General features: G+C 36.8%; 1 long non-coding RNA gene across 1 annotated transcript; it reads right to left on the bottom strand.

The window, feature by feature from the left end:
* Window positions 1-47: 47 nt before the first annotated feature.
* Window positions 48-578, bottom strand: LOC115925469. The gene is made up of 2 exons (XR_004064735.1): window positions 538-578; window positions 48-165 (listed from the first exon to the last, which is right to left on the bottom strand). It is a non-coding gene; the product is annotated as an uncharacterized LOC115925469 (long non-coding RNA).
* Between the last annotated feature and the right edge of the window lie 13,024 nt (window positions 579-13,602).

The raw sequence follows: 13,602 nt of genomic DNA, 5'->3' as shown, positions 1-13,602 counted from the left end.
GAAAAAAAAAAAAAAAAAAAAAAGAGAGAGGGAGAGAATTTTTTTAAATCTGTTTCTTTCAATTGCCTAATCTAATATCCAACTCTATGATTTGACATTCCGCCACTAAATGGGCCTGTTTTGAAGTGCCAAAGGGAGTTTGCCGCAGAGTCGATGCCCTTCTTACTTTTAAAGGTAAAGACCAGTATTGGAAACGCCCCAATTTCAAAAAATGAAATGGAAGCTCTTATTACCAATCATTGTGAAAGAATATGTTTTGACTAATACATGATGATAACAAATTTGCCGGGAAACCGCCTACTAATTCATATATTTGGTAAATTTGTTTCTCTCATGGTCTGCGAGAGATATAGGGTAGTCCCATATACATCTTTCTGTGTATAGGGCTTGTAACTTTACGAAGAATGGGCCAAATTTCTTATCATTTTGATGATTCCAGAACCTTGCAGATGCTAGATGCTAGATGATCAACCTTTTCTGATCGATTCCACAACGTTTCTTTCACAATGCAATCGCATGACCATAACTGGTCTTTACCTTTAACATACGTTTTATGAATTATGTTTTATGATTTATGAGGTTTGATCTATTTTTGTTTTTCTTTCACTATTATTGTAAACCACAATGGTCTATATATCCTAATTATCATCTGGGCCATGTAACCCCTGTTGCACAAAACTTACCATTAATGGTAACTTTGCCATCAATGGTAACTACCATGGAAACTACCATGGAAACCTTGATTTTGATTGGCTTTTGAGCCCTGTTCCCATGGTAGTTGCCATTGATTGTAAAGTTACCATCATTGATAAGTTTTTTTTGCAACAGGCCCTGATTGTTTGTATAATATTACCATTTAATATTGTATTCTATGTATTCTTAAAATTAACTTGTAAAATGTGAAATTTGCAGAATTAACTGTATTGGCGAGTCAAAGATATTTAGTCATATGATGATCCATACATTACTAAGTAAAATGAAGTTGTGAACCTAAATTGACATCAAATACAATTGACAACTAAATCATCCATACCCTCACCAATTTTTTTTCCCGATTCATATTTCTGGAGAATGTGATATATATCTAAGCTTACATTTTGAAATATTCATCAAAGGTTTCAGTCTTGAGTTACAAAAAAACACACAAAAAATATCAAATTTGCAAGGAGTATGAATAATTAAGTTGTTAACTGCATACTCCATACTCTGTCAGATCTAAGCCAAAGTGGGCTATTTAATGCAATGATATGATATACTAAAATCTTGGATGTGATCGGTAAGGTATGAGAAAAAATAGCTTGGACTTGTAGATACATGAAACTTGTCTGTAAAGACCACCTATAAGGGAGACCAGAAAAGTGGTCTTTATATATAGACATGTGGTCTTTGTATACAGGTGGTCACTAAAGCAGGTTGGACTATAATTGGAATGATCTTGAAATTAAAGGCCCACCGCACTACTAGTAGCTACTTGCGCCCTCTATATAACAAACAATGCCTAATCGGTGACCATTGGTCCCCCATGATCCTCTTTTTTTATGTTAACTGAGAGCTGAGTTGATGAGATAACCACCTGTCCAGTGACCTTGCAGGGCAGTCTAATCCCTCCTGTAAACTACGGCAGATAAGCTTTAATCAAACCAACGCACTGAACGCAGCTCTAAATGTCAAGATAAAATTCAAATGTTGCATGTTTGTATCGAAGTATATTCATTGTTTGTTGATTATATGTGGACGATCTTGGTAACACATGAAATGTGATATATCTTATCAGTAATTCAGTAATGCAGGGTATATCATTGTGAAGTATAATGTATTTCACTTCTCTCAAGTATATGATAGTGAGCAAGAGAAACCATGCAGGCAATTGCAAAGTGTGTTATTGTACAAATATATATCAAATATGTCAGAATCACAAATGGACGTTGAATGAGAATATTCAATTTATTTTCACTGATTAAAGATAAAAGACTTGACTCATAATTACTACTCGGTGTGCAAAATTACTACTCGGTGTACATGAACAATGTACTTGTAATCAGCCTTTATACCGATTCAGAGAGCCATGTATAGGGGCCAGCAATTGAATCGGTTTCGTTTCGTTTGTGTTTCGGTATCTTAAACAAGCTTTTTGAGAGTCAAACATTTATTGCAGCCAAATTTGTTTCTGTCTTCGAATGATGTTTTGCCTTTGAAGTAAGAATTATGGTGCCTTTTAATCAAAATTAGATTTTATATTTTATACTCCTGGGTGAACGGTTCTACAAGTTTTACAAAAAGTGTGTGTAATAAATGTACTTCAATCACAAAATGGTCGGCAGAAAGGTACTTTCTTTTTTAGATGTTGCCCCCCCCCCCAGAGGAAGAGAGAGAAAGAGAGAGTTAGGGAGGATGAGGACGGAGAGAGAGGGGAGAAAAGGAGAGAGAAGGATAGGAGAGAGAGAGAGGGAGAGAGAGAGAGAGAGAGACAGTTGCTGTGATACCATTTTCTGATGTAGGAATTCTAAATCCTGAAATTTCATGCGCTCTTTTATCTCACGACCTGGTCAACAGTTGCAAATTAGCGCATTACTTTTCGGCGGCTTGGAGCATGGGGTCAAAGGAGAGCGGCTTGATTCCAGTCCTTCTCTATCATGTTCCTGCTTAAACCATGGACCAAACACTTTGCCTGATCCTAACCATTATTCTGAATCTAGCCTACAACCCATTTACAAATGACCGTTTAATCCAATCAATATAATTTGTGAATTTTATCAGATTTTGTTCTTTTATTTTGTTATTAACAAAACACTTGTGTATACAATTTTCACAAAGTAATAATGACATCACTAATTTTTGAAGAGCACTTTAACACAATAAAGAAGGCATAGTTCCTATGAATCCTAACACTAATTGTCTGACGAAGTAAATGCATGGACCAATATTTGCCGACGGTGCGCATGTTGGGGCAATCTCTGTTCAGAATCTTCTTAATACGTCATATAGTTTTTCGTGGTTATTTTCTCTCTCTTTATTTGTGACAAGGCTATTGAAACCAGACGAAAAAATAAAAATCTAAATGTAGATAGATGCTTTTTTAAAATCATGACCCCAAATACTTCAAAAAGGTAATCTCTGGGCAATTTTAGCACACCATTGTACTGCTTAAAGAAATCATGTTCCAATTATGACTGTAATGGTCGCATACTTCATTAAGGAGATGCGCTAGGCTTTTGAATTTCCTGTATGAAAGTCTTTGTGACGGTGGCCTATTTAAGATGAATTTTCACCAAGTGATAGGAGATCAGTCAATTCAAAAGATGAAAACTACATAAAGAAATGACCGAATACAAATATGCTTAAAAGAGAATGATAATTGGATTATTTCTAATTTATAAGATTGCTGCTTTTATATTGATCTTTTGGCAAGATTTCACTTCTTTATGTTATATTCAGGTATGAGAACAACATCATGTTCCCCATTGGGCGGAGACACAAATTCAGAAAATTGGGATTACAAAAACTGAACTGACGCTACATGCCGTCAGATATACTTTAATCTAGTCAATAAAGTTGAAAGATATTGAATTTTGTAATGTACTAAATACAACAAATTATATAAAAGAAATAGGTAACCGGAAAAAAATCATCAAAATTCAGAGTTCAACGCTACTCTTTCATCTGCCTAAATTGCACTAAAAATCTCCCCTTTTATATAAATTGTAGTAACGTATTTCGACAATGATGGGGCCTGTAACGCTTAGCTCAGTAGTTGATTGTAAGATCAATTGATTTTATATCACGGGCAATATGCGAAATAGCAATCAATTGCTTACTTATCTTTCTGTTACGGAGCCCCGATGTTTATTTTTCTTTTTATATCAAAGGCCCAATTACAGCAACTCACAGGAACCCTAATCTTTTATCCTTAGTCATATATTTTCTCACTGATATGACATGAATCTCATTTGATGTTTAAAAGGGAAACATTTCCCAAACTCTTTAAACATCGCCAATGGTATACGTGTTCAAGATCTCCTAAATTACCTGATAGAATACTACAGTCACGACAGTAGAATTAATTATGGATAGTTGCATTTTGCAGGTTCATCAAGGTGTATCATAAACGGGAACGAATTATTGAATCGATGAACCTCAAAACATTACCCGTCATGCGTACAAAATTGAATTAGATCAGAAAAAAATATGAATGAAATTTATTTCCACTTCATATAACGCGAACCAGGCATTTTGAGATCGAAATCGATCAGAAACAAATCTTCAAAAGCTTGAATTTATTTGGACTCTCTTTAAGATTGGTATTGATTTTTTCATAACGATATGATCAATAGCATTACTTCCGGTGCACAGCAACAAACGTAAAAGCAGCTGTCATTTTATTTTTGATTTTTGTTCCATTTTTATTCGAGAAGATTGAGGGAACGAGGATGGATAACAAAAGAGAGATATAGAGGAGAGAGAGAGAGAGAGAGAGAGAGAGAGAGAGAGAGAGAGAGAGAGAGAGAGCAGTCTAAACGAAAAGGGGGAAGGAGGGCAAAAGAAGAGGAAGGAAAAGAACAGGGAGAAGAAGAAGAAGAAGATGCATAGAAGAAAAAGAGAACGAAAAAGAAGATGGAGACGAGTAGCCTACAAATACAAAGAGGAAAGGAAAGAAATAGAAAAGGAGAGAAGGGCGCAGTATCGATGTGAAACAGAAGGAAAAGATACACAGAAAAGAAAAGGGGAGGGTAGTGAAAGGAATAATCCGAAGATCGGGAGAGAGATAGAAGGGAGAGATAGAGAGAGAGAGAGAGAGAGAGAGAGAGAGAGAGAGAGAGAGAGAGAGAGAGAGGGGGGGGGGGGGGGGGTACGGATAGTGAGAGAGAGGAGAGATCCGTAAGATCGGGAGAGTGTCTGGGATTTAAAGCATTATCAATAATGATTATTACAAACACAGGAGTGAAAGTGACTTCAAATAAAAGATTATTTTTCACATCTATAAAAGGAATATCCCTCAATATCTTGTGATATTACACTTCCGTGTACTTCCTGTCAAAACTATAATAGTCTGCATTCCAAGGTATGGCACTTGGCATGAATACGTTGCTCTCACCAATATGCCATTTCAATCAAACATACAAATGTTCAGTCATAATTGAAAGTAATGCTTCCAATAATAAATGGAATACCTTTCAACAGGCGAAATAAACATGTCTCGCGGTTATGAGGACGTTAAAAAAACGAGAAAAAGTCTGCCAGATTAAAAAAAAAAGCGGAATGATGTAGAAAGCAGAGAATACCTGTGCTTAATAATTCACCGAAAAACACATTTTCTCATACACGCGGTAACTATTATCCTGAAAATGCAACTTTATCACTGTTCATCCTGCTATGATCTCAAATAATGGTGCATTACTACGCAAAACCATTACGAATTTTCATGCGGAAATCTAAACACATTTGTGTAATCTGAATACGACACAGACACTCTTAATTAATTTGCACAATAACAAATTCCTGTTGTAACTTATTCTTGGCGCCACGGCTACATGATTTTGGGAAGTCGGTATTCGGCTTTCAGAGGAAAGTAATTATACCTTCCGCACTCAGGCGGGAAATTGCTTCACATGATATTTTGGGGTTGTCATAGCAACCAGTCTTAAAATAAAAGAATGGTTTATTTAATAAGAGGCAAAAAAGGATTCCTCACTGTGTAATACCTTCCCGCTTAATCGTGGTGTATTATTAGAAACTGCAAGTTAACGCACACGCTCACACACATGCACGCGTTCTCCGTCTCTCTCTCATGCATCCTCACTCTATTTAAAGGCCCACTGCACTACTTGAAGCTACTAGCACCCTCTATATAACAAACAATGCCTAATCGGTGACCATTGGTCCCCCATGATCCTCTTTTTCTTATGTTAACTGAAGCTGAGTTGATGAGATAACCACCTGTCCAGTGACCTTGCAGGGCGCTCTAATCCCTCCTGTAAACTATGGCAGATAAGCTTTAATATCCAACTATCTCTCCCTCTCTTCTCTTTCTCTCTCTCATTTGCACCCTCACTGTATTAAAACCCCAACTCTCTATCCCTCTCTCATTTCCGCATCTCTACCCCTCATATACACACGCACACATATCCTACCCACCTCTCTCTGTCTCTCTGTCTCTCTTCCTCTCCACATCTCTATGTCTCTCTCTTTCTCTGCTTCTCTCTCTCTCTCTCTCACACTTTCCAGTTGATCAATTTGGCGAAGGAAATGTTGACAGATAATTGCAAGGAAATGCAATTTTGTCATAAAACATAGATAACAAGCTTACATTAATGTCTACAAAAAGTCCACCCTAATAACAAAATAGGTTGCAAGTGCCCACATCGCCGAATTTGGGTATTTTCTAAATAATTCGTGGATTGCAGCCCGAGCCCCCTCTCTCCCACCCTCTGTTATGTTTATATATTTACACCTGCGCGTAATGTTATCAATTTTCAACAGTACAATGTCTCTGTTTTGAGACCGTGATTCGTTCATGTAACTTTAAAGTGATACTACTAAAAGTTTCAATTTGGTCCGCTGGAGAGCATGAAATGTATCTTTTCTTGCATGATATCGACGTGCCGCTAATGTCTCTAAAATAATGTCAGTTAAATTCTCCTTTTTCTATTGAGATGTTTGTGAATAGCATTTCGCGTTGCCGGACAAGAAAACACCTTTTCTGTCAGCCCGCCACCATTTACATCGTAATTTCTTCTTCCGATCTATTTTCGCCACAAATCCATTATCGACGCACATTGATGCGTAGCGTAATGCGTGATACTTCTTATGTCATGTGCAAAATTGGCAAAAGTAGATTCGGAAATGAGAACAGAGCCCGCTAAACGAGGCGCAAGAAACCGGCTGTTTTGCAGCATCAAAGCGGCAGTCTCCCGATTTTATACTTCCGACTTTGTAAACGCTTATAATATGATGGCGAAAATGAGAGGAAGAGTGCAAGGGAGATCTAGAGAAAGTGCTTAGTGTTTTCATCTCTGTTTCTTTGATTCCGATGATCGTGCGAAGCTGTATTGCTAGCCGAGCACCTGGTGCGAGTGAAGTGTTTGGGTATCGGCTCGCTAAGAGACCAGCTGCCCGCTTCGCCCGGCGAAGAAAACATTTGCGAGCGGCGCCATCCCCCGCTGCAAAAGGAAATCGCACTTGGGGATAATATTTTTGGACGTCACCAGTTCAGAAATGTACTTTTAACTTTAAAGATAACTAAAAGAAGATGAAGTGACAAGATATGTCATCTTTACCTATACTTCCTCCTCAGTCTACAATAATATCTCCCTATCTCTTTCTCTTCTCACCCTTTTATCGGGGTTTTTCGCAACTATGTGCTATTTTTCTCCTATATGTTCTAGAAATTGTTTTCGCTATATTTGTATTCGCTGACGTTGTTCAGCTCCAATATGAATTGGGAAGACAAGAATGAAAAGTTACGAAACAATTCTTCTTTGTAATGAATGAAATTAGGCAACCAAAAAAAAAAGGATTAATGCTTTTTTTGTTCATGACAAACCAAAAATACCGATGAAAGATTTTTCTTCTTTACAATCGACAACTAATTTGCAAAACTTTATTGAGGGCGATCAGTTGCAAAAATGTTCTAGGGCAGTTGCCGATCGGTTGCCGAATGTCGTACACAAATTGTCTGAACATCTTGATTTTCGTAAACTAATGTGCGACCGCTGGTGGACATATTTACGATTGGTCGGCAGTTGTTCGGCTACTGATCGGCAATACAAACATTAACTGGTCAACGATCAATGGCCGATGTAATCATTATTCATTAATTCACTGGTGGTAAATTCTATTATACATAAGTGAAAGTATTCTTTTCAAGAGGGCAAGCAGGTATATTCGTGGCAGTTTTGGCAATGATTATTCGTAAAGGCACAAAGTGGAACTTCACCATTGTGTACAAGACTTATTGATATGTAATGGTCATTAATAAAGTCCCATCTCAAAAGTAATTTAAAGGTACGCGGTAACATTGTTCAGATGAGAGGAAACGGTGCTTAGGTAAAGTGACTTCAATGTTAGATATACAATTAAAGATAATATGAAAGTTTGAGTGAAAACAGACCATTATTATTGAAAACAATTTAGAAAAAAATAATCTGATCGGTTACTGCATTCTCCCAACTATATTAACAAAATTTAGGTAAATGTAAATCGTCACAAAGCAATTAATTGGCTTTAAATACCATTCAAAGCAATTAAGTGTTGACAGATTTAAAAAAAGCCTCTTTTATGTATTATTTTCATGGAAAAAACAGTGAAGATAAGTCTAAAATTGGTTTGGGAGAATTTACTGTTAGAGGGCGTGACACATTGACGCCCTTAAAGAAGACCATAAATATCTTTGTGGTTTGAAAAAAAATAAGCATTTCTGCATGTTAGAGGTTTAATACCTATAATAAGTAACATTTCATACACAAATTAGGCAGTTTTTCATCAACCGTCAACAATGCTATCGGTTTATTTTAACGAATGGAGGGACTTTTTTCCGGATCCATGTAAGATAAACTAGCATAATTAACATGTATCGATACATAGATTACTATACCTCTAGAACTGAAATTGGGTGTTTTTAACAGGTTGCTGCAGCAGGAAAGTTTAAATAATTTTTTGATAAATGAAACACGATCCTTAGATCAAGGACCAGTATAAGCAATCAAGTTTCCTTTTTTCTTTCTCTTCTCTTTCAATGGAAATTTATCAAACAAACTGAATTCGTCAACCAGCAGTATAAGCAACAATAGAATTTTCAAACTTAAAAGCTAAATTCCTTAGTGGTCGTTGATGTTTGGCAAACGTTTGGAGTTTAATCGGTAACTGAGCGTACGTCGTTCGTAGGTCAACTGTCGACCCTTTCACCACCAACTATCGCCCTGTAAAAGTCGGCAACCACTGGAGATCAGTCGGCGATCAGTCGGCAATCAGTCTGAAAACTTTAGCCTACCCTTGGAAAACAAAGAAAAACCTTCACACGACCAGTTTGGTCAGCCAAAGGTTTTCGATGCAGCATCTTAAACCTCCAGCCAAGCAAAAAGCTCCAGACCACTGTCAACCTTTTAAAGACTGACAAAAAACCTCTCTGCGATCTCTGACAACTAACTGACTAATACACATGAGAAAGCATTGTTGCTTTTAAATAGGCCTACTTTTATCACTATAGAAATACAAAACTATAAATTATATTTATGGGCTTCGGATATTCATCAAGATGCTGTATAGCTAAGATTAGCTTAAATTTTCCTTAGTAAGAAGAACTGCAAATATTTATTTAAAAAGGAATTTTACAAACAAATCACCATTTTTATTTTCATATTTTCACTTCGGATGTCTCAAGGCGCATATCACGATTCTCAAAATTTCAGCTTTATAGATATAGCTGAATTCCATGTTAGGCTATGTGTATTAGCTATTATGCATATTATAAAATCAAGAAATTATATAAACATAATAAAATCCTTGAAGGTTTGTGCATAATATGATAAAGCTTTAGGCATGATAGCCTATATTTTTTTTTATTGATTTTACAATCACTTTATAATTTTTTATATAAACATGATTTTTATTAAATGCGTGCATGTATCACGAATGTATGGGTGCGTGTGCGTGCGTGCGTGGGTTTGCGTGCGTATGTGAGGCTGAGTATGGAACCATGTGGGGGAAGAAGAGATGATGAGAATGAAAGAGAAAGGCAGAGAGAGAGAGAGAGAGAGGGAGAGAATTTTGTATATAAAGTGAGAAAGAGAGAAAGTGGGGGAAGTATATAGAGTAATAAGAATAAGAGAGATAGACAGAGAGAGCGAAATAAACAGAGAGAGAGAGAGAGAGAGAGACGGACATAGAGATATACAGAGAGAGAAAGTGATGGAGAGCTAGGGTGGGGGCGGGTGTTTTTTGATGGATATAGACGTATAACGTAGTTGGCTGATATGAATGATGTTGATGATAATCCGTCAGATGGTTGTATGTCACCAGAAGACTGGGGAAATGAGTACCATACCCAAGGGAACGGCTGCGCACCGTTTCGCGGTAAATAACCAAAATTAGACTCGCGATGTGAGAGAACTTTATATGAAGATATCAAATTTAAAATGGCGCTCTACAGGTTCGAAGCGTCATGCTCGCGCAAGAAGGCTGGTAACGCCACTAACAATTCATAACTCTTACGACTTTTTTGCGGGCAGTTAACAGGAAGTCCACCCTGAAATTGAGGTGGTTTTTTATAGGAGCTGAAAATGAGAGGAACTGGTCAGTGAAAGTTTGAGCGAATTCAGATTAAAAATGAGAAAGTTATTGATTTTCCAAGTTGCGATCAATAATAATCAAACATAAATTGGTAACTCTGTGACGGATCGTGCAAGGTTTCCTCCCATTTGCTCCGTACTAAAAAAGAAATCAGAAATGTCTATTTTCTTTCAAATTTTTTTTCATTCACACATGAATCTTAAATACAATTATTGTAAATAAAAAAAATATGTTTATATATTACACCCCCTGTATATGACAGAATTATTCCGTCATCAATAACTAAGGAAATGCAAGTTTATGAAGTTGTTTTTTTCAGTGTCAGATTTTGGAGAATGCACATTCGTTTTTATATTTTCAACAGAATTTTGTTTGTTGTCTTAGTACCGGATGAATTGCGGTTTGATGATGACTACTTGAAATATAATTTTAGCTCTTACATGCGTAATTATGATATCCTCATTATATTGCCACGCAATCTCCGTGTGCCATATTCCATTTATCCTGGGATACCGAAGGCTTCATTACAAGGCCTTTGTTTCACTTTATCCAGTTCAAGATTTATATATTATATACTGGTATTATCAGTGTTAAAATGGATGTCACCGAGCAAATCGAGACCGGAAATGGTTATTTTTTTGCAAAGCCATTGCGTGGAGTGCACTTTCAAAGATCACCCTTGACGCTACTTTACTGGAGGGCTTCAAGGGAGCGCTTCCACCCAGCATCTAGACCAAGAACTAGATAGTTTATTCCTCAGCACTATACATCCTGACTTATGGATCCTGCTGAGTATCGTCGTAGAAGTAGAAGTAGGATTGTGTTGCACAAATCAATCCTTCCGCCAATGGGTGCGTTGTGTTTTGTGCGAAATCGTATGTATGGTAAACGAGAGACCGTCTGGAGAGGCGATCGAAGTAAGCAACCTAAGTGTTAAATTTAAGTCATTGGTTTCATTATGAAAAATTCTTTAAGTTATGATTTGCATACAAAGTGAAATTTAAACCTCAACTCGATTTATCAATTACTGACGACTAACACGTTCGGCGCAAATGTAATTAACTCTCTACGTAAGCATTGAAACCAGTTTTAATGCAAAAAGTCTTTGGCTATAATTGCGCGTTTGGGATTATTTTATGCATTTTAAAGGCATCGTTTAACAATGTTAAATCTGAGATGCTTTCCGGGGATGCATCGCCCTACGTGTTATCAGTGTCTGTGATGTGCTATATTATTGAAGCCCTATTCATTTTCCCCAATAGACTGTAGTGTTATAAAAACGGTCAAGAAAATGTTTTTTTTAACTTCGATTTCCAATCATAAATATCTTGATAATCAGACAGACGATCGGCTTGTAAAAGTCGAGGGGTTCCTGACTGACGTAAAGGTTAATAACTATCATTGCAGCATGAGCTAAATCGAGGAATTTGTTTCAGAATCTGAGACAAAGATACCCTTTAAGACAAATCCCGTATTTGAGCTTTTGCGAAATCCTTCAAAATGTATGGAACGTCAAGCCCAGGTCAGGCTTATACGTTTGTGGAACAACAATGATCAGATAAGGGGCTTGGGAGGAGAGGAGATCGAGGAGAAAATATGAAAGTTTCATGAGGTCTGCGGCCTATCGGGAATCGGCGTGGTAGATTGCTTATCTTTCGCTAACATCTTGACTAATCTGGACATCTTTGCCGTCAGAGGGAATGGTTTGATCTCCGACAAGGTGTGTACGAAGTGCCACGCGTTTTGTCATTCCTTGACCGAGTGGCAGTGAGCAGTGGCGTAGCCCCATGGAGGGCACCTGGTGGAGGATGGGGAGGGAGGGAGGGGGGGGGGCGTACTCTACCCCAATTATACAGATGAATACCAAGCAATAGGCATATACAAGATATATAGATAGATAGCTAATAAAATTAATAGATATGCTATTGAATAAGTAAATTAATAATTATGAAATAAGCTAATTGATAACATGTAATGAGTGAATTATTAAATAAATAGATAAATGAATCAATTACAAGAAATACAATTGATTAATTAAAAAAGATAATCAAACAAATAGATAAACGAATGAACATTGAAAATCAAAACAAGGACAGAGAGAAAGAGAGGCAGACAGAGAGGGAGGGGGGGGGGGGGAGTTGTAAAAACAATATCGCATAGGAAACCACCAACAACCTCCAATCATATTGCCCCTATATATGAACTTGTAACACAAATACATTTTTCCAACCTAACACCCGTGCCCCCTTAAATAGCAGGACCCCGAGCCGCCTTTGGTATAGATCGGATAGCAACACCCACTCTGTAAAGTCACCAATTATTTCAATGCCATATCGAGATGGAATAATAAATATTCTCCACATGTGTGTCTACATTTTTTTGATAATTATCTTTTATTACAGCACTGTAATGATAAATAGAATGATCGGATACACTATACGTGAAATAAGTTTTAAATTGTTCACTTCTATTTAAAGATTTCAATTAAGAAAGAAAACCCGTAGTAACGTTATTATCTCATTGACAATTAAAGGGTGGGGTACGTCATAAAGTTCAACGCAGTTTCTCGGTATTTTTCAATTATTCTTGAGAGGTTTAAAAAGAAAATCATTAATTTTACACGCAATTCATTTGAAATACTGAAAACTAATATGACGAAAAAAGAAGAAGAAAAAGAAAAAAAAAAAAAAAAAGACGATTAAGAATGACGAGAACAAATTAAAATACGTCTAGTAAGCATGGTAAGGTCAATCAACATATTTGTAGCATGTGAACAAAAAAAGCATGACGAAGTGATATATTTCTATAAACATGATACAGTTTTGCCATAGACATACGACATCATCACAATGGCTTGTTAGCGGCGATCATACCACCGCTAAATGGTGTCAGGTCCCGCCGCCTCGGGCGGGGTGGCGCATGGCTAGTGACCCGTTAAATCGCGTTAACAGGAATAGATAACTCGCGCTGCCCATCCTTAAAGGCACCATTGATAATCGTGTCTCTCACAAATTAAAAAGCAAAGGTGTTGGAATTACGCACGGATCTATCGGTGACCCGGCAATTGTTCCGGTGACATTAAAATATCAATTTGGAAAGGAAACAGTACTTGGTTAGCGTTAGCGTTTCTATAGGTTTTAAGCTTTTTTTTTCTGAGTAATTTTTACTTCACATCTACCTTAGATCGCAACGTTAGAAATAACGCCAGGATTCCGCGAAATTAATTAGATTTATCTATATTCTTATCATAACAATCACATAATTAAATTTTATGAAAAAAATATGTCTACTTCAAGCTTTTTATGTTGTTTTTCGATT

Source organism: Strongylocentrotus purpuratus, unplaced genomic scaffold (genome assembly GCF_000002235.5).
Source record: "Strongylocentrotus purpuratus isolate Spur 01 unplaced genomic scaffold, Spur_5.0 spur5_scaffold_18, whole genome shotgun sequence".
Lineage (NCBI taxonomy): Eukaryota > Metazoa > Echinodermata > Echinoidea > Camarodonta > Strongylocentrotidae > Strongylocentrotus > Strongylocentrotus purpuratus.
This window is presented reverse-complemented; position numbering and strand designations above follow the sequence as displayed.